Source organism: Pygoscelis adeliae, unplaced genomic scaffold, assembly GCF_000699105.1.
Source record: "Pygoscelis adeliae isolate BGI_AS28 unplaced genomic scaffold, ASM69910v1 Scaffold308, whole genome shotgun sequence".
Classification (NCBI taxonomy): Eukaryota; Metazoa; Chordata; class Aves; order Sphenisciformes; family Spheniscidae; genus Pygoscelis; species Pygoscelis adeliae.
Window position 1 is genome coordinate 333,162 of NW_008825306.1, and position 24,672 is coordinate 357,833.

The window sequence follows — 24,672 nt, forward strand, 5'->3', positions numbered from 1 at the left end:
GCTGCTCGCCCGCTGCGCTGGGAGCGCGGGTCGTGAAGGGCCTCCCGGGAGGAGGGGGAGACGGTGGGCTGCTGACGGCAGCTTTCGGCCGGGGGCAGCGGGGCGTGCCGGTGCCAGGCCCCGGTCCTTGCCAGCACACCTTCTCCGGGATGAGCCGCTTAGGAGTAACATCTCGATTTACGTTCAGAACTTTATACTCTGGGGCACTTTGTGGGAGGGTTAATTGGGCGATTTAACGTAACGATCCCAGGAATCAAAACAGAGATTTTTCTTAGATTAATCTAAAAACTTTCCTTCAAACTAGTTTGGGAAAGTTCTTCCTCACTGGATATTAAGGCAGAGGAACTGTCACCTCTGTAACCTTATGTTTCTTACAGCTGTGCATAGGCAATCTCTCTCTCCTCTTCCAGTCAGCCACACTCCCGGCTGTCTCCTGTAACTTCGCAGCCATGTGCTTGGTGATGAGGGAAAATAGAAAGTAGAACCAGAAATTCAAGTCAGCCATGCTGCGTACCATCCGATCTCTTAGCCAAGAGTGTTTCGTATGTTAAGCAACATCGTCAAGTCGTGTGATGCATTGCTTTCTCCTTGGTCAGGAAAAGCTACGTACCCGTTGCAACATCCTGTTTTGCTTTAAGTATTTTCCTGTAATGCACTCAAGTGCTAGTGCTGCGGTCGTACAGAGAAACGGGTAATTGCCTCGTGAGCGTGTCCCTGGCGTTTGCAGCCATGTCCTCTAATGACAGTCTGTGGATGTTGTTGAACAGGACGGGGGAGAAATGTGGCGCTGGAGAGCAGCACAGACCTGATGGTAGCGGCGCCCATTTCCCCCGCACCTTCCATCCACTCAGGCGAAAGTGTCATTATCTTGCTGATCTGCAACGTAAGGTAAACCTGAGAGGTCTATGCGTGCTCACGTTAGAGGAAAGCGCCTTGAAATTTTCCATCAAAATCTAATCTCCACCAGATTTTCCAGCAAATTTTACTGAACAACAGCCACAGCAAAGAATTGGAGTGACTGCCCGCAAACTACATAAATATTCTGTTTTCATACATCCTGTAGTCTTGTCAAAAGAAATGCCTTTCAATCGATCTGCTATAAATGGGGCATCGTTAGCCACTGAGTTCTGGTCTTAATTACTAGCAGGTATTAGACTTCCTACCTGCTCACGGGGTCTGTTGCTGTAGAATGGCTCTGTATAGACTACTTCCATGGTCTTTTAGCTATGGCAAAAGAGTGCTGCAGCCAGTCCAGTCCAGTCAAAATTCCCTTTAAAATGCTTCATTTTACAAGCAAAAGCAAGAACAAGGCACTACAGCTCCAGCCTCATCCCCCCACCCCCCATTTATTACTTGTGTCAGGCCAGGTTTTCGAGATGCTTAAAGCATTGAGAGTACAGAGAGAGAAATCTCTTGCTAGGAAAAGTGCCCTGGGAATTCAGAGCCTGTGGACAGTTTCCTTCGGAAAAAGGCCCCTTTCCCCAGAGACAGAGCCTTATGTAAATTCTTCAGATACAACTGGTGTGCTTCAGTATGCTGTTTTGTTAAACAAACAAAAAAACCCAAACAAACAAAAAGCACGCCCAGCTGCCTTCTTGAGCTGTCAGCAGGACTCTCCTTCAGACACACCAGTGAGTGAGTTATTGCAAACATCCTTAGGTTTGTAAGTAAAGAAGTGCTGCCTCTATTTTATAGCCTGAAAACTGAAGCCCAGAGGTGAAGATGACAGCATGGATCCTTATCTAGATGTTTAATTCCTACTGAAATTGGTTAGGAGCATGAATGAATGCCTTTGATTATCTGGGTCCTGCAGAGCTTGCAGGAAAGTACATAAAAAGTTTAAGAGCTGCAAAGAAATCTGATTCTCCATACTCTTATCTGAAACCCAAGATCAGTTTGTTACTCAAGTACTGTTGAAAACCCAAACTTTTGTACTAACATTTTAAAAATAAAGCTCTATCACTGCAGAGTTAAGGAACTGAAAAACACACTAAGGAAATGAAAAGGCGAGGAAATTTACCTCTGTGTGACTTGTTAATTAGGAATTTCTGAAGAGCAAATGCTATGGAGGAGTTAACAAAATGTGGCAAACTCCAGCTTTTAAATTCTTATGTTACCTTCTTCAGTTTAAGCCAAGTTCTGAATGCTACCTGAATTTAGGTGGGGTTTGTTTGGGGTGTTAATTTATTTATTGGTTGTGTTTATGGTGTAGACAACAGATGTAATTGTGGTATAGACAATACACAAACAGTTTTAGCAAAAAAAAAAAACTGCAGTAAATACATATATGGGTGTGTGTTTATCATCTTTAACAATTTTACTTGGCTGTTGAGCAGAATCACTTATGATTAAAGCAAAAATAACTTGTTTTTAATGTAGGTTTCAGACAGGTACTGGCAAATTACTCAATACAGCCTGTAGACTGATAAACAGTGTGACTGTTCCAGGTGCAAACCCTAAGGACAAGGTGATTTCTTACCTCTGGTATAGTACCTAGTGCTTAAGTTGGAGGAGGGAGGAGTTGTGTAGTGCTTTAAGGGGTTTCACTTCTGTTTCTTAGTTGACAATGATTCAAAAACATGAACCAAAGCGTTGTTACAAAGTTTGAACAAGCTCAGTAATTGTCTCCTTTTAGTTTACATTTTGATGCTAAAGCAAGATTACATTATTCAGGGTTGGAGTAAACTTCTTAGAATATTTCACCTCAACTTCCAAACCAGCTGAACATCCAGTGCTTTATTGCACATATAGATGGTAAATAAAGACAACTGTGATACCACAGGGCAGGAATTTTACATCAGTTTGGATTTCCTAAACTGTGAATCTGTCAAATTCTTGCCTGCAGCCTTCCCTCCTCCTGCGGTGCAGCTTGACCCTTTGCAAGTCCCACTGATGCAAGGAGGCAGCCGGACCAGTGCTGGGGTAGGGCAAAGCCTGCACTACACTTCTCAGAGTGGCTGGGGGGGCACGAGGAGGAAAAAAAGCCTCGGCTGCTGTAAATCAGTTTGGTGTCACTGACTTCACCAGACAACGCTGACATACCCCAGCTGAGGACCTGGACATACACGTGGAGTCTTCCTCTTACTAAAAGGAAGTTACAGAAAATGCAAACCACAGAAAGAGGTCACTCTGAAATACACATTCCAGAGATTTTTACCCAGCCCTTGAAGGAAATAGGCTATTTTTCCCCACATTGTTTCATTTCTCTGGCACATTTTCCTTGGGCTACAGGTTGTTGAACAGTATTTCTTATAAGAATACCTTTGTTTCTTTTTTTTAATTGACATAGTTTGGCAACATTCAGCCTAGGAATTGTTTATAACTTTTTGGTGGCTTGAATGTAAATTGTATTTAAGCATTTTTCCACTGAGGAAACAAAAATGATTAACAACTGAAAATGAAATTGCTGAGATTCTTGTACGTGAAGTTGGGAGTCTAAACATTTCTTTGAGCCACTTCATCTTACCCGGTAGAAAGAGGATTCTGCTTCCCACAGTACTCATCTCCTGTTACTTACAATGCTGTCTAGTTTCCTGGACCAAAGTGGAAACATCTGAAGGAAATCTCCCTCCCGCAGTTTTTCTGGTGCACCTCTTCGGGGCAAGTGGCAAGAGCCTGGATGCGTGGCGAGGAGCAGCCAGGGAGCCCCAGCCCCGCAGGTCCGGTCCTGCCTCTCCCCTGCTCCCACCTGCAGACCTGGGAAGGGGGAAGAGGTGCTGCTATTTGTAACCAGCTGTGCCCCGCAGCTGGTGGTGTAATTGCTGTAGGATCACTCCCCGTGCTGTGGTGGTGCTCATTTGAGATGTTGTTCCTTTGCGGATACATGGGGTTCTTTATGGTGCCTTGTTTTGAAGAGGAACAACTTTATTGGTTTGCCATAAGGCATGGGATATTGTTAATTCTCCCAAGTGAGGCTCGAGTTATAAGAAGTTCCCAGGGGTCACTGATGTAAGGGAAAACATTTGATGCCTGACCTAGAGGTAGATTAAATTACTCCTTCCTGATTTATAGAGGGTGCTCCTCTTACCTCCAACACAGAGCCTCCGAAGTTTTTCTTTCTGGGCTGGGATTTTGCCTCCCCACAGAAGCAGCCTAAGGTTCAGTCCCTCTAAATTACCCAAGGGCATGAATCAGCACCTGTAATGCTGCATGGGCTGGAAGGCACTAGGAGTCTTGCCAGGGGCTTGAGGAGAACTAGTGAGCTACAATTAAAGCTTTTAATTATGTGTTTAACTAAAATATGACATAGAGTTTTCAAAATGGGGCTGAATTGGTTAACTCCTGTGTCTGTCCTCATTAATTTTGATAAATACACCTAGCTGCTACTGTATAATACGTGTTAGAAGCCAGTCTTCTTGATGTTGCTGTGTACTTGCTTCACGCAGTTTTTGTACATTATTCCTAGAGGTCTGAGGTTAAGGCAATACCTAAGTGTCTCCTGGTCTTCCTCCGTTGTCGTATAAAGTAGGAATGGAAATTGTCTTCCAAAACAAAAACATCAAAGTTTGCCGGAAGGTTTCAAGTGGCTAAACTCTGGTTAGGTGGACTTTGTTGTAGTGGGATGGACCATAGTCTTATTGCTATAATGCTACTACTTCACTGTTGATTAGCATGAAAAAATGTCATAAAGAATCAGGGTTGACTTTTGCAGCTATATCTAGTTGACCTTTAATTAACTTCTGCATGTTTAATTTTCCAGTTTATTGCAAATAGATTTTGATCACAGTTTGCAAAGTCATTCCCAAATGTTCAGAAATGTCTTCATTTAATACGATAGATACAATTTACTGGCAGTCAGAAAAAAAAGCATATTTTTTAACGATACTAATGATTTGTGAGGGCCTCCATATTGGGGATGCAATAGGAATGCTTTTATTTTGAGGAAGTTTATTTTGAGCACCCGCTTCCTGAAAAATCAAGCTTATGTTTGCTGCTTTTTATTGATTATCCCAAAATTGCAGTTCCAAGCCATTAATGAAACTTTGGCAAGAATTGCACAATTTCCTGGGGTCCTCATTAAATGCACATTTTGGTTCAAGTGCAGAACCTACAACACCCTGTTAGCTTAAGCTAAATTTCACATCATTGAATTCATGTATTTAGAAAATGGCAGTCTCCTAGAAATGTGACTACCGAGTAAGAGAAAAATAGCAGAGCTCTAGTGCTAATTTGTTCACCAGCCCTGGAGGGGAATGAGCAGATTCAGTGTGATTCTAAGCATTTGAAAATTGGCAGAATTTGAGCAGAGATAGTTGAAACTCTGTGTGCACAGGATTTTTTTTCTCAGGGGAAAGGCTTAGCATTTTAACTAGAGAGCAGGTTAAAAATTTTATTCTGAAACCTTGTTGATATCGAGTTTATATTAAATGAGGAAATCTGAAAAACATTTCACAAAGCTGGAAAAGTAGAATCTTACCTTCCTTCATCTCTCCCCAATGGACAAGTAGTCTGGGTTGTCATACCAAAGAGCACACTCAGTTGTTTTCTCAAATTAGTGAGCTCCTCATGAAATTCATACCTTGGTCCAAGCCCTATAAAAGTCTGATGTCTTACATAAGTGCTAAGTTAAGGGTTTAGGTGAAGCATAAATTGGTGCATTGGCTTTGTATCAGCCATTTACATTAGGGTGCAGTTTATTCTCTGCCTCACGAACAAATGTGTTTCAGCTTGTACTCGGGAGCACTGTGATGAGCTTCGGAGCGATCCCTTTTCTGTTCTCCCTGCTTAGAAAAATTAGGAAAAGGTAGAGCTAACAGGTTAGCAATGTTAACTAGGGGTGCTAACTAGTAAGTGTTAAAACTGCTGGAAAACGAGCTGATTTTTAGACTGACGAGCTTATGGAGATCCCCCTTGGGGACAGAATAAATTAGCGTTACATGTGGAATTTATATTTTTTTCCCCTGACTGTTAAAACATCTCCTGTAGCTTTGCATTTTATACAGATCATTATCCACAATAAGAAGCTGATCCACACAATAGCCTGTGTGCATGTGTATGAATCTGTAAATAAATACACTCATATAGATCCTTCTTCATCAGTGCCGTTCACCCCTCTGTGCAATTCTGTTTAAGCTATTACTCCGCTTGGACCATTTGTCAGTGGAAGGAAGTGCCTGCAGAGAAGCGATACATTACTGTATAGTTTCTTGCTGTGAAGTGTTGATTTTAAAACAGGCTGGCAGTCTGCAGCCGACCCCGTAATAAAAATGAACAGACATGGTTTAGGAGGTTTTGTTTTTCTTTTGTCCTGTCATTATGCCCAGTTTAAGGAATCTTTTATTGTCTTTCAGCTATGCCATACTCAGCAATAAATTTCTCTCCTATGTTTGGCCTTTTCCCCTCTGGGAGTTGGGGATTCTTCCCCATTTCCATTTCTACATTTTTAAGCTGTGACAACCATCCTATTGCTGGCTATTAGCTAGCAGGGCAGGTGTGCGATGTTTTCTTTCAGAAAGGGTAATGTTAGCACCCAAATTCAGTGAGCAGCACAGTGATCATCCTCTGTTTTACAGACTGAGAACACCAACAAGGATGTTAATGTAAGATCATAGGCTGGAGAATGAAGACCAAAACCAGGTCAGCATAGGCTAAGCTGAAATAAAGTGGAAAGAAACTCTATTCTCATTAAAAAATATTAATCCTGCAATAATATCTAGATATAGATAACTTGGATTAAGGGCAAGCCGGCTCTCTGTAGACCAGCAGTGCGCAACTGAGCTTTTAGGCATTGATATCTTCCATGTCTGCAGTATCAGGCATTTACTTTACTACTCCATGAGAAAATGTAGATCTAGGACGGAGGCTTCTGCCAGGCTCTTGGACACACTCACACCGTTACTGCATTTGGAGGATGGGTCATACAGAAATGGTGTCTCACTTGCAAAGTCTAATGAGATATCCTTTTGCATCTTTGCTGAATGAATAATATTAGAAAACAAAAATTCTAATCCTGGTTTCTTAATGCTCATCAAAACATATGTCTCAGCTTAGCGCCTCCTGCTTTCAGAGGGCCTTCAACTTCATTTAGACAGATAGTGTGATGGGGGTCATAGTTGATCTTTCTTTGGACCAAATCTGTAAAGACTCAAAGATGAAGCTTCAAACCTGTCCTGCACCATGATTCCTGGACGTGGGTCCCTAACAGATGTAGCCAGAGGAGTTAGATTTTCTGTAGTCAAAGGCAGTAGATTATTAACTTATTCATAATAAGGCTGTCTTAGGCATGCAGTGTGTAGCTGGGGTGAATGAACTCATTGTCAGATAGATTTACCTGTGCCTGAAGAATTAGTTAATAAAGCACATTTGTTTTAATTTCCATTACCTACCCTACATTTACAAATTATAGTTCCTGATTAATGACATCAGGCGTTGAACTTTGGCTTTTAAAGCACCAGACCCATGCTGTGCGGTAGACACATTTACATTCCATTCATGCAAGTTGTCCAATTAAAATTTACTCATAGAAATTATATAATACACCAGAATGAATACATTATTTCCCCTATTAATCTGCTTTCTTTGCTTTTCAGCAGAAGTGACCAACCTTTCCCTTTGCCCCAAATGGGAATTCATGTAAAAAAAAAAACCTGAAATAGGCAGCAAAAGTAAAGGAAAATTTTCCAGGTCAAATTAGTAAATTATAGTTCTTAAATAAAGAATTGGGAAAATGAAAGCTTTCCTTTTAATGTTGCTTATATGTTTGCATTTCAAAGTTGAAAAAAACGTGGTCTGATCCTACAAAATACCAATTCCCCCTCATGTCAAGAGAAAAATGTCACAGGATTGAGCCGCCTCTGTCGCAGGACGGCCCATATCTCGGAGAAAGCAAGTCATTCAAGAATAGCATCATGAACTACTTCAGGTTTTCCTTTTAAAGATAATGAGCAAAATTTCCCAGGCACTTTCCAAACAAAGACACAAAAAAAATCACTTCCAACAGGCAGCTAGCATTAGCCTTTCCTCAGGTTGGTTTGCTTGCTGGTGCTTACGAGCGAAGCCGATTTGAGTCCAGCAGCTACCGTCAGTAACTCTGCAAATGAAAGAGTTGTGCGTGCTGTTTCCTGGAACCACAGAGTGAGCGAATCGGCGTGAACGATACCTCCCCACACGGTCCATGAAATTTTGGCAAATTGTAGGTAGGGTTAATGCAGTGGGTAGAGGGAAAAATCGTGGTATAGTATTTGAAATTTTCCATGCTTCCACACAAAAACAGCAGATGGCAGCAAGAGAGACAGTGTGCATCCAAACCTGGGGTTTGCCTTCCTCGCTTTGGTGGGTAGGCTTTGAATCATTCCTTGGCTAACATCTCTTCTAGTTGGTCACAAAAATACAAGAAAGTTGAAAATTCCCTTTTCTTTTAGGCATGTGAACTCAGTATCTGTGGCCTTCATCCTGGAAAGGTATTTCTTGGCTCAAGTCTCCCTGGCCTGGCACTGAAGCATCCTTTGTCCTTTTATGTGGTTTATAATCCTTGAGAAACCATGCTGAAGGCAAAGGTGAGTGCCCAGAGCAATTAGATCTTTTTATTTTGTTTTAAATATAATATTGGTGAATAGGAACATTTCTCCTTCTCAAACATGCTTCTCAGACAAAATCCTTCACGTGTCAGGGCCACAGCTCCCAGGGTTTACTCCTGGATGCAGAGACTGTATTAGACTGGAGACAAGATACGAGAAAATTTCTGCCTGAGCATCGTGTGATAGATAAATGTCACAGGCAATGCTTTTCAAAAGAGAAAGAAAAATGTCATTCAAAACCTAACATTGCTGAAGTTGTGAGACAGGCATTAAAGACAAAAGTTTCATTTAATATCCAGGTACTCATGAATTCATCCTTTAAACAGCAGCCAGCGGAGGTGAGATTTCCACAGGTAGTTTAGGGCATTGACATTAGACTCCGCAGCTCCATCTCTGCAGAGGTATAATATGTTTTAAGGAAATAAAACTTGAATTGTGAGAAGGGCAAGTTTCCTTTAGGGCTTCATAGCTGAGGAAAGCCAGTGCATTGGGACAGTGCAGAGTCAAAGGTAGCGAAAATATCTCAAATTAACCATTCCTGTGACATTATGAATATTGTCTCTTTTTTTTTTTTTTTTGACCAACTTCCCTGATTCCATTGTTTTGACAGACATTGTTATGTGAAGTTTTTTCCTACTCTTCCTGCACATTATATGCTGGCTACGCAGATGTCTCATGCTCTGTAGATTCCTTTACCACATTTTGAATCAGGCAACCCAGTCCTCTTCAGAGGCATATATTTCTAAATGTTTTTTCTCTTTACTCTGCTAATTCTTTCACCATGTTTTTTTCTACGGTGGGATGTAGGAGGGTTTTTTGGCTCAGACAGCCCTGCCAGGTTGACTGCTTGTTCCAGTTCCAGTTCACAACTGATTGATAGTGATTTTCTGAAGGTTCTTTGTTTCAGATTTAAACAAGAAGATTTCTTACGGTCTCCGAGTGACTTCAAAGTTACCGTGCTCTTCCTGTTCCTATGTAAACCTTTTAAAGGTTTCCTTCTCTTTCTGTATCTCTGCGTGCTTTGGTTGAAGTATGCATGATAATGAATGACATTTTCTTTCTGAATAAAAGATGCACAAGACAGACTATATTGGCTATACATACTATTTTTGTCTGCCAAATCAAAGGATTTAGAGATGTCTCTAGCATTTCTTCATATGGAAAACCATTGTGAGCTGTTTTATATTTTGCTGTTCCAGCTGTTACGATTTATGGAGATCAAAATCTGATTTAAATGTTCTTTCTACAAAGACTGTCAAACCAGAATCTTGCTCGGAGAGGACAGGTGGCAGCATAGGAAAGGGGGAATTGATCTATTTCTCTTATTTTTCTTACTTCAATATGATTGCTGCTATATTTTGTGCTTAAGGTAATGTCCTGAAGCCCAAGACATCTGAACTGAAAGTTATCTTGTCATGTCCTTCCCTGCCTATGTCAGCCTTCCGGCATCCTTCAGCACTGGGAGTACCAGAGGGGTTACCTGTACTGACCATATACCTGGATAAGACCATTTCCACCCATTCTGCCGTGGCACACCATGCCAGTACGGTCGATGAAAGGATGGAGTCTGCCCAAATCTTTTACCAAGATGGATGAAGGGGATGAGCAAACAGTCCTCTGGTTTATGAGAAGACTGTAAAGATAACAGCTAAGTGGAAAAAGGCAAAAAGCACCATCAGGCACTAGTAGACCTTAGTAGTCCAACTGAAAGTATCACTACTTAGACTATAAGGGTTTCAGGTAAATGAAACAGTAAAAGTTTGATTGTGATGACAGGCATTTGGAAGGGCTTTTAAATTATCGTAGCTGGTTCCACATCAGTAGAAAAGAGTGACTGATCTTGCGGACTGCAAAAAATGTAGATTAAAGCTAATAAACATGAATAAAATGGCAAGAAAAATACAAGACTGCAGCAACTGGGGAAAAGAACACAGAGGAGAACTTATTAATTATGCCTGATAATAGGAGGAATGGAGCAGCCTTTCTTTAACAGACCCGGAGTTGAGTTAGTCAGCTTTTTCTCGTTTTCTGTGCCTTATGGGTTTAGGTTCATAGGAGGAATACTGCTGAAAACATGCTGTGTACTTCAGGCAGCAAGTGAAGAGCTACATTTAAATCATCTTCATATGTAGCCAAAGCAATGACTTGAGGGCACATCAAGGGCTACTGTCCTTCCCCAAGGTCCAGAGAGGAGTTGGTGGGCAGGTGCCAGTTTCTCGCTCTGCTCATCGCTCCATTGCATGGACAATTGCACCGAGCAAAATCAAAACACTACCCTACTCCAGCAGCAGTGCTTTATGCCCGTTCCTACTCAACTAGCTCTCACTTACATAAATGTAGGACAGTGAAAGTCCCGACTCAAGAATATGCATCTCACAAATGGAGGAAAACTACATGATGCATAAAGGGACTTTTGCTAAAAACTAAACCTAAAAACATTTGTCATCAGAACTAATTTCCTTTCAATCAAGCAACTTTTTTAAAAAATACAAACTGTTATCTGTAAATGTTACTGAAACCACATTATAGCTGGAATGTGAGAGTATGGAATAAGCACAGTTTGAATGTAATGTGAACGTACAATATGAATAAAATGCGTTTGGTGTACCTGGAGTTGGCTGTGTTTTATTTTTTCTCAGCATTCTTCCTGTGTTCAGTTCCCATATTGTCTATACTGGTTACTTAAACAAATTTGGTCTGGATTTCATCTGAAAAAAGCAAGGAGGGCCATATATGCCTTTTAAGAGAAAATTCATGTTTCCTTTTCAGTATTCCTACTGCTTGCTATATGATTGCAAGTACAGTTTATCCTCTAAGTTCATTTCGGCAGAAGAATTTGAACCACCACTGGAATGCATGTGGCTAGCAGAGAAACTCTATCAGCAATGAAGCCCCTCATCAAAAAGAGTGCCTAGTAGTTTAAGACTGCATTATGGCTTGGATTGATTTTGTGGTGACTTTTGCTTGGTTTCTTGCCATTATTCCAGAAAATACAAAGATCAAAGAAAGAAAGTCATACTGATTGGCTTGGGTCTGGTCAAAAACTAGATTTGTGTCTTCTAACGTAACTAACATTTTACAGATGGCTTGGTTCATGTTAAAGCTAGGGATGCATGTAGATTGAATTATCAGAGGATTAGAACCAGCTGCATTTAGTTTGGAAATATTTTTGTGCATATTCTGTCCAGCAAAATGCACAGAGCAGACTCTTGCTGTATGAATTCTAGCAAATGCCTAAAAAAATCCCATGGAGACTAATTGAGGGTCTGCTCCTGTTTACTGCTGGTTACCTTTTCTTCAAAGAAACCACATTGTACGTGAGAGCACTCGTTGAGTTCAGGTCCATAAATCTCATCTTTGATTGTGAGTTAAGGGTAAAGAGCATCCGATCTGAAGAATTTACTTGAATAAAACTAGAATCCAGCCCAGTATCAGTAGGAGATCCACAAGACACTGGGAGTGACTTTACAGTTTCCTGCCTTGCATTTTGTGCACCTTCATAAAGGGATTTGGAATAATGTGATTCTAGTTTTGTAATGTTTTGCACTGACTCTGCACATCTCTAAATGACTAGACCAGACACAAAATGATGAAGAATCAGCACCAGTGAATAGTGTATTGATCTGCTAGCAGAAGTATCCTTAATTATTTACTTCTTCAGGTTCTGAGTATCAAAATCTTTTCATGATGTCTCAGGACACACAGAAAATCAAACACAGTATTAAAACAGACCATCTAGATTTTCACTGTTAAACTAGATGTACCACAATTGATTAAATTTATCTAAAGCTCTTTGAAGTCACTAAGAAAAGAACACTTAAATTATAGAAGTGTTCCAAATATGCTTTTTCTTATTATTAATATTTAAAATACCAGCATCCACACTTGCAGTAATGTTATTACCATTAACTAGATAAAACAGAACTAGTTTTCCTAGTGTTAGTATTATGTAGTTTCTTCTATTCTAGGTTCTTAGCTTAATTACCCATGATGTATTATGAAAACCAAGGATAACTTCTCGCTTAGTATCCACGAAGTCTTCTGTTATTGATGTCCACTTATACTGAAATGATTCCGCATGCTCATCTGCTGCAAAATTCAGAATTCTTTTGCTAAGTTATTCTCTCTTTGCATATACGTCTTAGATTTAAAATACATTATTAGTGATGCTTAGTAAGACCAGTTAATTTTTTAAGGGGTGATTCGTGCCAAATTTATTGCATGGGATAATCTTGCCAGAAAAAGTTCAGGCTTACTAGGAATAAGCACTTTATATTTTCATTAAGTTCAGGGGATATTTCTTTGCAGAACTTTTTTCCTGAAGCAGTTTTATCTGAAAAAAAAAAAATCCTGAAGCATTTTACCACTTATGGTAAAATCGGCATGCTTCTGCGATGCATGTTTTTCCCATAAACTTGAAGTCCCTTTACAGCATAAGCTGATGCTTCTGAGAAATAAGGCTTTGTCTTGAATACAGAGCCAAATCAATTATTAACTTCTCATACATAAGGTTTATGATGTGGGCCAAGTCCCTAAAGCTGAGTGCTATTCTGCGTCAGGTATAGCTATATGATTTTACTAAAAACGTAGCTTTAATCTTGTGCGGGTATATTTGTATATCAAAAGAAAATACAAAGCAAAGTCTTAACTCTGTCTTCATCTTGTTTTGGCAGTCTTTGTGGACTGCATTGGATCGGTACAGGGTCACCCGGTTAGGCATCTCTCCCTGGTTTTTTGCTAATTACCTCTTTAATTCCCAGCAGTAGTGAGTACAAACTGACTTGCTGCAGCAAACTCCGGTGAAAAGCATTATTCAACTCCCAGGAGATTACCTTCTGGAAGTCCTATTTTATTTTTTCTTTTGAATATTAGTTTAAAAGGAAAATGTGGCTCTTAAAATTTCTCGGCCATACCAGAGAAGGCTGGAAAGCATTCAGGCCCCAAGTTCACTAACAGCCTGGATACTTGTGCAAAGAATTATTTCAGTTTTTGCTTGCTAGCAATTTTTGCCATTTTTAATCAGCTGTCTAATCAACTTTTACCAGCCTTCTACTCGCAGAATGAAATCAGCTTACGGAAGGCTTTAACAACTATGTGTATTTTTCTTCTCTTTTGGTCTGTCCAGTTTGCATTCAGCTTAGGTTTTTGAACTTTATTCACACTAGGGGATATGGAAGTTGCTTTTAACTGATACCTGAAATTCTCTGGTAATCAGATTTCATATTTTCAGGACTTCAGAAAAGACTTCTAATTTCATCATCAATTTTACAATATTAATAGTTTATGGCAAGAATAATGATATGATACATATATAATAATGTATTGACTATTGTATTTTAATGCAATGTATATTCTATGATATATATTGTATTTTAATACAATATATTGCAATAAAAATCTATAATTAGGCTTTGTAGTCTTTTATGAAATGTTGATGTCTGTCTCAAAAAAATGGTGAGTAAATCATTAGACATCCAGAGAGCTGCAACAATTTTCAGAAGCAGAAAATGCTGCACAGTATTTCTGTGCTGAAATAATCATAGCGCAGTTACTATTCTCAGGGCGGTGCAGCCCTAATATTTTCAAAAATACATCTATCAAGGGAATAGATCTGATCTTAGATTTGCTTGCACAGCACTCAGCAAGAGAGGGCACGGATCGGTTGGGTAGGCACTAACCTGGACTGTGAAGAGCTAAGTTCTCCTCGGCCTCTCCTGGGGGACCCTGAGCAAGCAGCTCTGCTTCTCCGCATCCAGATCTGACGGAGGGATTCCCATCTTGTGTGGGATCAAAGGGGCCCTGTTGCTCCTCTTACTCAAATAGTCATGAGAGTACTGCATGAAAAGTAGTCAGCAGCAAGCAAATGCAGCTTGATTCACCAATGTGATATTGAGAGAAGATATTTCAAACTTTCTGTTCCAGCCTTTAAAAAGCAAACAGATTTGGGGAAATAATCTTCCTGATTTCTTTTTTTCCAGCTCCAAAGCATTGAATTCTACTGATGGGTCACATAAGTAGGTCTTACACTAGCAGCTACTGCAAATTACAATATTACAGAGAGGAAAACTACCCGTAAAATTTTAGCTTAGTCTGCTAATGTAAGTATAAAGTCAGAATGAAAAAAAAATAAATAAAGACATATTAAAGAAAAAAGTCTCGGCCAGCTCTTCTTCCATTTACTTGCCAAGACTGGAAGACTGATTTCATCTTGTTTTGTGTGCACTAGCCACTTGGGACACCGTCACCTAATCATATCTGTGAACCTCCCGAAGCCTGGCTGACAAGGATCTCCATCCCAAGGGACTCACACCAGAAAATAATTGTGCAGAGAGGTGTCAGTGAACATGGGTTCATTTTTTAAATGCAAACCACATTTCTACCGCCTCAGTTTCAAGACTAGCCAACATCTTCAATGTAAATACCAGACAGTAATAAAAGGAGATAAGTCTGATGTTGATTAACTAGAGGTTTTCTTATAAAATAAGGCATGAGATTTAATGATTCTGAGTAGCCATGCAGCATCATGTTTAAGAAATTGCTTCACTGATTGTTTCACTAAGAGGGAAGATGAAGTATAGAGAAGGCCAAGTTGCGTGATATGATGGCTTACATCGTTAAACATATTATTAAGTGATATACAATATATTATGTGGTGCAGTTCCAGATTTATAAAATGGATCCTGAAACTCACTGGAAACTGGTAATGCTTGATACTTTGTACATGCGGTTATCTACAGAGTTGTTGAATGATGCCCATGGGAACCTACCTCTAGGTATTCCTTTCTTCTTTTGCAAATCTTGACCCCTGTACGTGAAGTTTTCTGGAGCTTTCACAGATTATAGGTATTTTCCTGATAAGTTTTTATTTCTGAGGGCTGTTATTCTGCCTGTGGATTTACTGATTAACTATACCTGTAGGATACTCTAATGGCCTTACTTGGGTACGAAGGCATTAGAGATAAAATCATCAGACGTAAACTGGTAAGATGAGAGTCGAAGAGAAGAGCAGGTAGAAAGCAACAAGCATCAGAAGTGTCAAAGTGGTGGTCTGAAGAAGGAGTGCTCATTTCTGCGGCAGCAATGCTTCGTCTGCTTTATGGGCAGTGTTGTGCTGCAGATGAAGCAGCTCTGGAGAGTGCGTGAAAGCTGACCTGGGAAGGTCTGAAGTCTGAAGTGAGGTGGGAGCCGTCAGCAGAGCAACATCAATCTCTGCCGACTGGGGCTGCAGCTCTGAATCCTCCATTGACTTTGTGGTTCTGCAGAGATATCTCTTGGAATAATTTAACAGGTGCACAGGTTTATTTTTAAAAACTACCTGGAAATAAGAACAGCACAGAATCTGTAAGTGCCTTGCGCAAAGAATGAATGTTTTTTTAATCTAGGCCCTGCTCTTGTAAGGTCAAAACTGAGAACCTGTAATAGAAATATGCTAGTGAATCTGCTCCCATATGGCTGGATCCCAGTTCCCTGAGATCACCGACAACTTCTTTTGTGTTAACTTACATGGACTTCGGACAGGACCTGGTAATAATCAGGGTACAAAATGTCTGGCACTCTCAGGAAAACAGGTGGATGAATCCATAACTAAGCAAAAAATGAACTTATGCATATTTATTGTGGACAGCTGCAGGCAAAATCCCAATGTTTTAACCCTACACAGCCTTTGTTATGTGCCTGCATTCCTTTGCACTAGCCACCTGTTATTTATCAGTTGCACCACACCAGCATTGCCATATGAGGAAGAATTGGCCGTGATTGATACAGACACCGTCCCTGGCGCGTGGCCTTGCCCGAGGGACTCCCGGGGGAGTCAGGGACATCCAGTGTGAGAAAGAAGAGAGAAATCCATAAGAAAAACTTCCTAGGACACTGTATGTCTTAATGAAATTATTTTTTACTTTCACTGTTTAAAATCAGGTCTGTCTTTTTTTCTTTTTTTTTTTTTTTTTTTCTCTTCCTGAATCTGCCAGGGTAATGCTGACATGGCCATCAGTTGTCAAGATGATCTGAATCTGAGGCTGGTAAACACAGATGGAGTGTTTCAGGCACTGAGTGTTGTGAACATGCAAAAAAATTATCAGGAAAAATTCTAACATCCGCCTCCTAATCTGTGTTAGCTCAATTTATTTCTCTAGGTGTGTACGTGTACTGGAAAATCACCATGAGTTAGCCTATGTCCTTTCACTGTTTGCATAAATGACTTGGTAGAAGACATTCCTTCACTGTCTTCCAACTTCCAAACTCCTATTTCCCATTACAGCTCTACCTGTAGTTGGTGGGATATGTAGTACAGGATTGAAACGATACCATGGGAACATTAAAGTTTCTTATTCTTCCTTCCTTCCTTTTAAGGGGTCATGATTGAACTCACAAATAAATACCAGGTATAAATTTCCAGTGCCTCTTTGTTTTTATTAATGTCCACAGTAATTCTTGCAGTCCTTTTGGTGGTATTATTTTGCGAGGAAGAGTGCTCCTCTTTCTGTGTTGGCTGTCAAATCACAGAAGGTATCTTCTTTCAAAAGAGTACTTTATTCCTCACCAAACCCTATCAGTCAAAATCTCAGATATATTTTTAAACCCCATAGAGTTTGGTTTTAATGGGACAATTTTTTCTTGGGAATAATGTTGAACTAGGGCAAGAAGTTGCATAAAGAAGACACATGTATGTCTGTGCTGAAAGCTATTGCTGGACTAATTATGCATTGAATTAAGAAGTTTTGAAGTTTTACTACTCTCTGGAAAAACTGTCCCATTTCATATTCTAGATCTTTATGTTCTCACTAGTTCGCATTACCTGGTCCTTTCTCTTCACTGCCCCAAGGATGGTTTCTACAGTGCGGGGTTGTTATAACACTGTAAAATATCAGTGAAGAAAAGGCACCGACTGGTTTTGTTGTCTTTTTTTTTTTTAAAGACAAAAACAGGCCAGCAGAATGTCTACTAATGGTTAGCCTTACCTCTTTCACCCTTCCAGTGTATCTTCAGTGCTTTGCCCCCACAAACGTTATGCAAGGGAAATCAAGCACACAGTAAAAATATGCTGTTCTAACACTAGAGATGAAGCATTGGTCTCTTTTCATTGCACACTAGCTGTCTCATTTTGAAAATAAAACGGAGTTACAGCACTGTGCATCTGCTGCTGGACAATGTGAGCACAGGTGCGTGGTATCATACTGAACCCTCCTCAGTACCTGTTGTGAACATTCCAGCTGCCTTGTTTTCATTTAGGACATAGGGTGAGATAACAGTTTAGTAACAGGCATTTCTCTGCAAACTGCCTCTTCCCCCCACCCCATCACTCTGCCATGGAAGACAAAGTCTTCACAGAAAAGCTACCACTTTTACTTTAAAAAATGGAATAAGGTACGTCACATCCATTATGCATTAGGAGTGTCCGGGCAGGAAGCTAGTGCTGGATAATTGGTGCTCTATAAATTCACAGGCTCCATTACTGCACCATATCCTCCCTTTGTAGTGAAGCCGTAAGTATGAAATCTCCATAAGCATTTTTCATGACAAAATCCTCTGTCTAGATATAACAACAGCTTTTTGCTTGGCCATATCTTAAATATTTAACATTTCTCTAAAGCTCCCATTCCCAAGATTTCCTTTTAAATATAGATGTCTTCCAAATCCTGCTAAATATAGCTGTTATCCTTAATCTCATATTAAGGCAGTCTATCTATGATGAAAAAAGTGCTATACAGTTGCAAAGAGACAAACAGATAATGTTACCTGGCATACAAAAATGTTACCTGGCAGAAAAAGCTGGGAAGATAATGGTTAGATAAAAATCTCTTTCTCTTTTGCCATTGTAATGCCTTAATCACATCAACGGATTCCCTGCGACAGCCACCCTGACAGCAACCTGATCTTTATTCCTAATCCACTGCAGAAAGTGTGGCTGAACAATAGATTCCTCGGGCTTGCTCTGAATGGGCAAATAGATGGGAACACCATCAGATCTGCTGCGCCAGTTAACATCAGGTAGCATTAAAAATCACCGGAACCTGGATGCACCTCCGGTGCACGCAAATCTAGGCATATTTCAGCAGCACATAGCGTCAAACCAAAGCTATGTGTTTATTTGTACTTGCAATGTTGTTCTCATTTTCCCCATAGACTGTGAATGTATGGTTTGTTCTAATTATCTATGGAGAACATACTTCGCAAGAACTATTTCTATCCTAGCAAAATAACTGCAGTTATTATTTAAACAATGTGAGCCGGAGTTTTGATCTAGATGCACCAGTCACACCATTTATTTCTGTTTCATGATTCATTAGGTACAATTCTCGGAATTATTTTTTTATTTCAGTGGTCTTTTAAATTGTCCCTTTATTATAGTTTTAAAGTCTAATGTTTGGATTTGGTGAGCTTCCTAGAAAATAAACTCCAGTCCTGCTTGCTTCCATGCTGGCATCCTTCGGAGAATTCAGTGTTCTCTCCTGCGAGCCCTTGGAGAGCGGTGTAATGTGTTTAGCACGACAGAGTGTTTTCCTTTTCCTGTGCTCTGCTTGTCAACAGCACATTACCTTTGACTTTCCATGTCTCCAAACTGTTCCTCAAGCAGATTGCATACGTAATTTAGTGCTCTGCCCTCTTTATAGTTTTCCACTTGTTAGGCGGAGGAGGTAACAAATCCTTCCCCCACCATGAAATACCTCTCTTGCCAGTCGCGGTCTTTAACGGTGTTACTCGTAGCCTGTGGAAGGGCTGTTAGTCTCCCTGAGAGGCAACGGAGTTAATTATTTGTGCTCGGCTCAGACTCTCTTCCTTTTCCATGCAGTCATCCCGTGTTTTCAGTTCACTGCAGGTGCAGGAGGTGGACTTCTGCATAGGCAGACCCCCAGTGAAAGAGGGACACCTGAGTACCAGCTCCTGGTGGTACCTTTTTAGCAGTGCCAGCCCGACACCCGGCTCCTGACCCAGCACGCCGTTTTGTCTCAGCCTACCCCCTACTCTGCAAATCTGCGATTACAAACCCCCACATAGTCTCTTTATGAATTTCTACAACATTTGCTCTTTCAAGACGAGCAGTCTCGAAAAGAGACTTTTTTAGCAGGATGTTTGCAGAAAGAGGATCCAAAAAGGATGTGAATATAAACTAAGCAAATTTGATTACTGTTTGGAAAGTACATTTCGGTACAGTTTGTGGCTGTTCTTATCCAGCAGTGCCGTGCACAGACGGAGGGAAATTATATGTATTTACAGAGGGAGAAAAGGATTTGGCTCTCTCCAGCGCCTTCAGCTGACTCTTAGGTACGTTAGATAAGAGTATGTTATATTCCTATCCAATTTTTAAAAAATATTTCAAAAGCCCTCTGTGGACCATAACTGCCACTTCCTCACCATTTCACGGGCGGCCGAGTTGTGCCACAGGCAGGAGGTCCCCCTTCCCCGTCACTGCCTGTGGAGGCAGAGGTGGTGGTGACAGTGGGGCGTCCCCATGGCACCCCAGGGTTCCCCTCTGCCAGAGGGGCTGCAGAGCCAGAGTCTCTCCCGTGCTTCCTCAGATGCCCTAACGTTGCTCATCGTCAGGGAACAGGTGGGCTATGGCAAGGCTGTCCCAGGTCTCCACTGGCACCGTCTCCATCATGCCCATTGCTGCCAGAGCCTTCGGGCTCTGGGGCCAAAATGTGCACCTGAGGATCCTGGTGTCAACAAGCAGCTGAGATGAGAAGGACACTTCCCACCCCTCCAACCCAAAACTTTTATAATCAGATTTTGCTCATATTCCAAAGTTGGGTTTTGCCCTGTTTTTATCTTCCCCCCTGCCCCTGATGTCCGTCAGGGCCGAAACATCAGCCAAGACCCCACGCAGTCACAGGGCTCTCAGGGCTGGACCTTCAGGACAGGGAGCCTGCAGCCTTTCGACCCCACCATTTCGCAGAGACTTCAGCTCCTTCACAAGAGACATGCGAACAGAGGAAATGGCCCTTATTCCTTCCCTCTGCAGTGCACACATGCTCCAGAGCAGCCAGACTGTGGCCTTCTGGTTTTCATTATCACTAAACGTTGGAAATGTGGTGTGCATTTTCCAGAAGGGGCATGTTGTGTGTTTAATTGACGAAAATAAACAAGAGAGGAAGAGTCTTCTAGATTCCTTTTGGTTCAGTGTTTTGTATAAATGCAAGAACTGGGCTAGTATTGTGCCATGTCTTCCAATGATTACTAGCCAGATGTCTGTGTATATGCTGTTAAAAAATATAATATTATAAAGAAGATGTGTGGTACTGTTTTATTTGTAATGTGGTTGCGTACAGGAGTCTTATTAACATTTCTTGATAAGAAGGACATATACCCAGAGGAAAAAAAGCTGCACTGTGTGGATGCTATTTCAGTTCTGAAGCCTAGATATTTTTAGCACCTTCATTTTTGGAATAACTTCTACCGTAGCTGTACGAAACTTAAGAGATACACAATACGTGCAGAGAATGCAGGAAAAGACTTATTTTACTTCAACTATGCATATGTACTGGGCTGCATAGTACAGCGTGTGTATTGGGAACTGGCTTAGAGCTGAGACTTGGCAGTATGTGGGTGTCCACGGGACAGATAAATGAGCAGTTTGTGCTGACAGACCGTGGTCCGCGCCTACAGAATTGTAACAAGACCTCGCTTTAAAAAAAAAAAACTCGGGAGAAACATAGGATGTCATAAACCTGATTCTTTCCTACTTTGTAAAGATGTAAATCAAGAGTAAGGGTTTTTTGATCCTGTGAGGTTAAGATCTAAATTGAAGAAATGGACTATCCTTGTCTGGTAAGTGAAAACTCCCATCTGCTCTGTGCAAGCTTTTCGCAAAGCAAAGGCGGTGCACCTCAGCATGCGGGGTTTCTGCTGGGAGGTGATGCTTGAGCGAGCACAAGAAGCACCAGCAGAAAAGTAATAGACAAAAATCCACCTTTAATTACTGATGGAAAAGAGAACATCTCCCTTCCTTCAGCTGGAGCTGCTGTGGCCCAGTATGTGATCCTTTCTTTACAGGATACGGGCAGCATCCCAAACTACAAGGCAGAGTTACTTCCCAAGAAAAGGTTTCTTCCCTAAGAAGTGCCAGAATTTCAGCATGTGAACAGCATGCCCCTTGAGCGCAACAGGGACTGAAGCAGATGCACCAGCCCTATGCATTCAAAAATCAAAAGGCAGATCACAAAAATCACTAGATTGGTCTAAAAATCATGAGAGAGAAAAATACTAGCTGTGTAATTTTTTTCATTTGCTTTGGATTGTTAGAAGTTTTCAATTTTGTTTCAACTTTTCTCTGCAATCGTGGCAGCAAATTAATTTTTAAATGAAATCTACAGGACTCTAGAAACCAGAGTTAAAAAAAAAAACAAACAAAAACAAACCTTCAAATGGTAAGAGTTAGAAATATTACACTAAAAATATTACATGAGTAGCTGGGAAGGACTGGTTTATTACAATTAGAATGAAGAAAGAGGACATCAAATTAATTCCAGAACTTGATACTGCTGACATAATGAGGGAAGGTAAAGGACAATATAACTTACTAATACAATGCATATGTTTGCAGTGAATCTATTGTAGTGATGAGAGGTTGCCAAAGACTTTAAAAAGCATATGCATACACACAAAAGTCCTTCTACGAGAGGAGAGCTAAGCATCTCTCTGCAAATTCTGGAACTAATCATGAAGACTGTATTTCTTTCCTCCCTAATCTCATGGTGAAGCAGGTTGGGTGCTAGCTTGGGAGGGAAAGCCTTACTGCCGCCGTGAAATAGACTTGGGCTTCCCTTAGTACTTCACCTCACTCTTCCCCTTCCATTGAAGGAGCCATAGATACAGACAATATTTTTTCTTTCTCATTCTTTCTTCCTACAGCTTTGTTCTTAAGATTTTACGTGCACATTCAGGGGTGTTGAAGGTATGTTTTGTAACTAGGGGTGAAAGCTCATGAATGTTGAGGACAGAGGCCAAGCAACAGCAGGGCAGATATTGGTGGGAGTCTGTAATCTCTGTTATGTTTTGGAGGATAGGAGGGAGGGCCAGTTGTTGTGCCCAGGTGGGCTTACCTCTCGTCTGTGCTCCTATGAATCCTGTCATTTTAATGACGAAAGCAATTAAATACGTGCAAGTTGGGGCGCTGCTGTTCTTCAAAGCAAAGGGACCATACACATATGGAGCTGGGGGTTTCCCCAGTGTCAGCAGACACCTCTGCAGGGCACAGCCGTACCTGTGCCAGCTACGCCAAAGCCTGAGCCATGCCGCAGTGAGCTGCTGGCACCAAGCGTTGCTCCCCGGGTATCATAAGAGTACGCGGGAGCAGGAAATGCTGGCTTCGAGGAGGAGGATAGCCATGTATTCACTCCTCCAGGAATAACTGGTGATGCTTCTCAGCCAGCAGGGCTTTGCTGGAGGTAACTTGGGTACCTTGGGAGGGTACTGCCCCAGGCAGCTGGCAGACCCTGCAAGGGGACGCTGCAGCTGCTGTTTTCCCGTTTACGAGCAGCCTGTGGATGGCTCCGCAGGATCCCAGATCTCCTCCTCAGGCGAGAGGAGCTTTAGAGAGAGCAGAAAAGAAACATATTTTCACAGCAGGGAGGAAAAGAGAAAGATGAGGAGTGTGGCACTAAACAAGGAAGAAAATCTGATAGGGAAAAAGAAAAGTTGGCAGCAGGGAAAGCCAAGTCCAAGTACTAGCCTGTGGGTTGCATGAATTATCTGTGCAATTAGGATAATAGCTTCCAGGGCAGTTACTGTGGAAGAAGTCCCATAAAACTCCAAGAGAAATAGTTAAAAAAAAATCCAACTACAGAAAAGAAAAACAAAATGATACACAGATGAAAGATCCCATTTTGTATTCTTCAACAAACCATGCTCTAGAATACATGATGATTTTTTATGTCTTCAGTATTTTTCTTTCCCCTTCTAATCGAGAGTTTTCTCTCAACTTTTTTTTTTTAACTTTTGGTTCTGTGTGCATAAATCATCATGGCTGGCACCTTCTTGTTGACCTCATCTGCACTAAGAAGGCTCATGCAAAGTAGTTCATGATATGGTGACAACATCTGAACCATATTTCACATGAATGCTCATGTATCATTGTTTGTAACACTGTAAGTGCACGATTGCTGGAGACAAGTACAAATTACCCTGCTGGAAGGATAGCTGGTGAGATTTATGTTGTATTGTTGCCTGTTCTTCCAATAGGAAGTTCTCTTTACTGGTACAAGTATGACCCCTCCGTTGAGCCATACACTATATGGCCAGACATATGGAGTCTAGCCTTTCTGTCTTTATGGTGCAATACCAAAATATGCTACAATACCTGACATAACTCCAGCTGAACCAGCTCCAGAACTGGGAACAGGTTAGCTGCATCAGCACAGTGGTATGCCCAGTCTAATTAAAATAGGGCAGAGGCTGCACTGATATTGTTCCTGAAACCAAGATATTATCTCAGCAAAGAGCTGCACTGTGCAATATAGATATACTCTTTAAGACTGATGAGAGATATATGGATATATCCTTCAAGATTCAGAGACAAGCACCCATGTAATAGTTTTCCTCTTACCTACCTGTTTAAAATGTTGGCACAATCCTAAACGATTTTCATCTCTCTTCCCAGGTTTTCCCCTACATTCCAACAGCTGCTGCAGAAAAACAAAAACCCACAACCAAAAATGACTCAAGGAGTGAGTTCCGAAAAGTCCTCAGCCGGTTCTTGTAAAATTCTTGAATAGAAATTGTCCAAGCCTTCCCACTAATATCAGACATTCTCACTTGTTTATTACTGTTGAAAATTTGGCCATTTTCTCAAAGTTGACCATTTGTGCCAATACATGCACTGAATGACTTAATAATTCACTCCTAATCTTTTAAAGATCTCTTCTCACTGTTCTTAACTGTGCTGGCCTTAATTTTTTTGCTTCCCTTTTCAGGTTTTTACAATGCTTTGTAAAATACATTTCTGATGCATATTTTTATCATAAACTTCCTTTTTTTCTTCCACTTGCTATTTTTAAAATTTCAAAGCTGCTTTCTACATTCTCTGTGCTACTGACACTGCTCGAGCCTTCCAGCTATGCAGAATTTTACCCAGTTCTTTTCCCTTTCACGGTCATGGCTTGCTGGCCATTTTCTGCCTTCTACCATAGGAAGAGTAGGCTCATCCTCTTCCACGTCC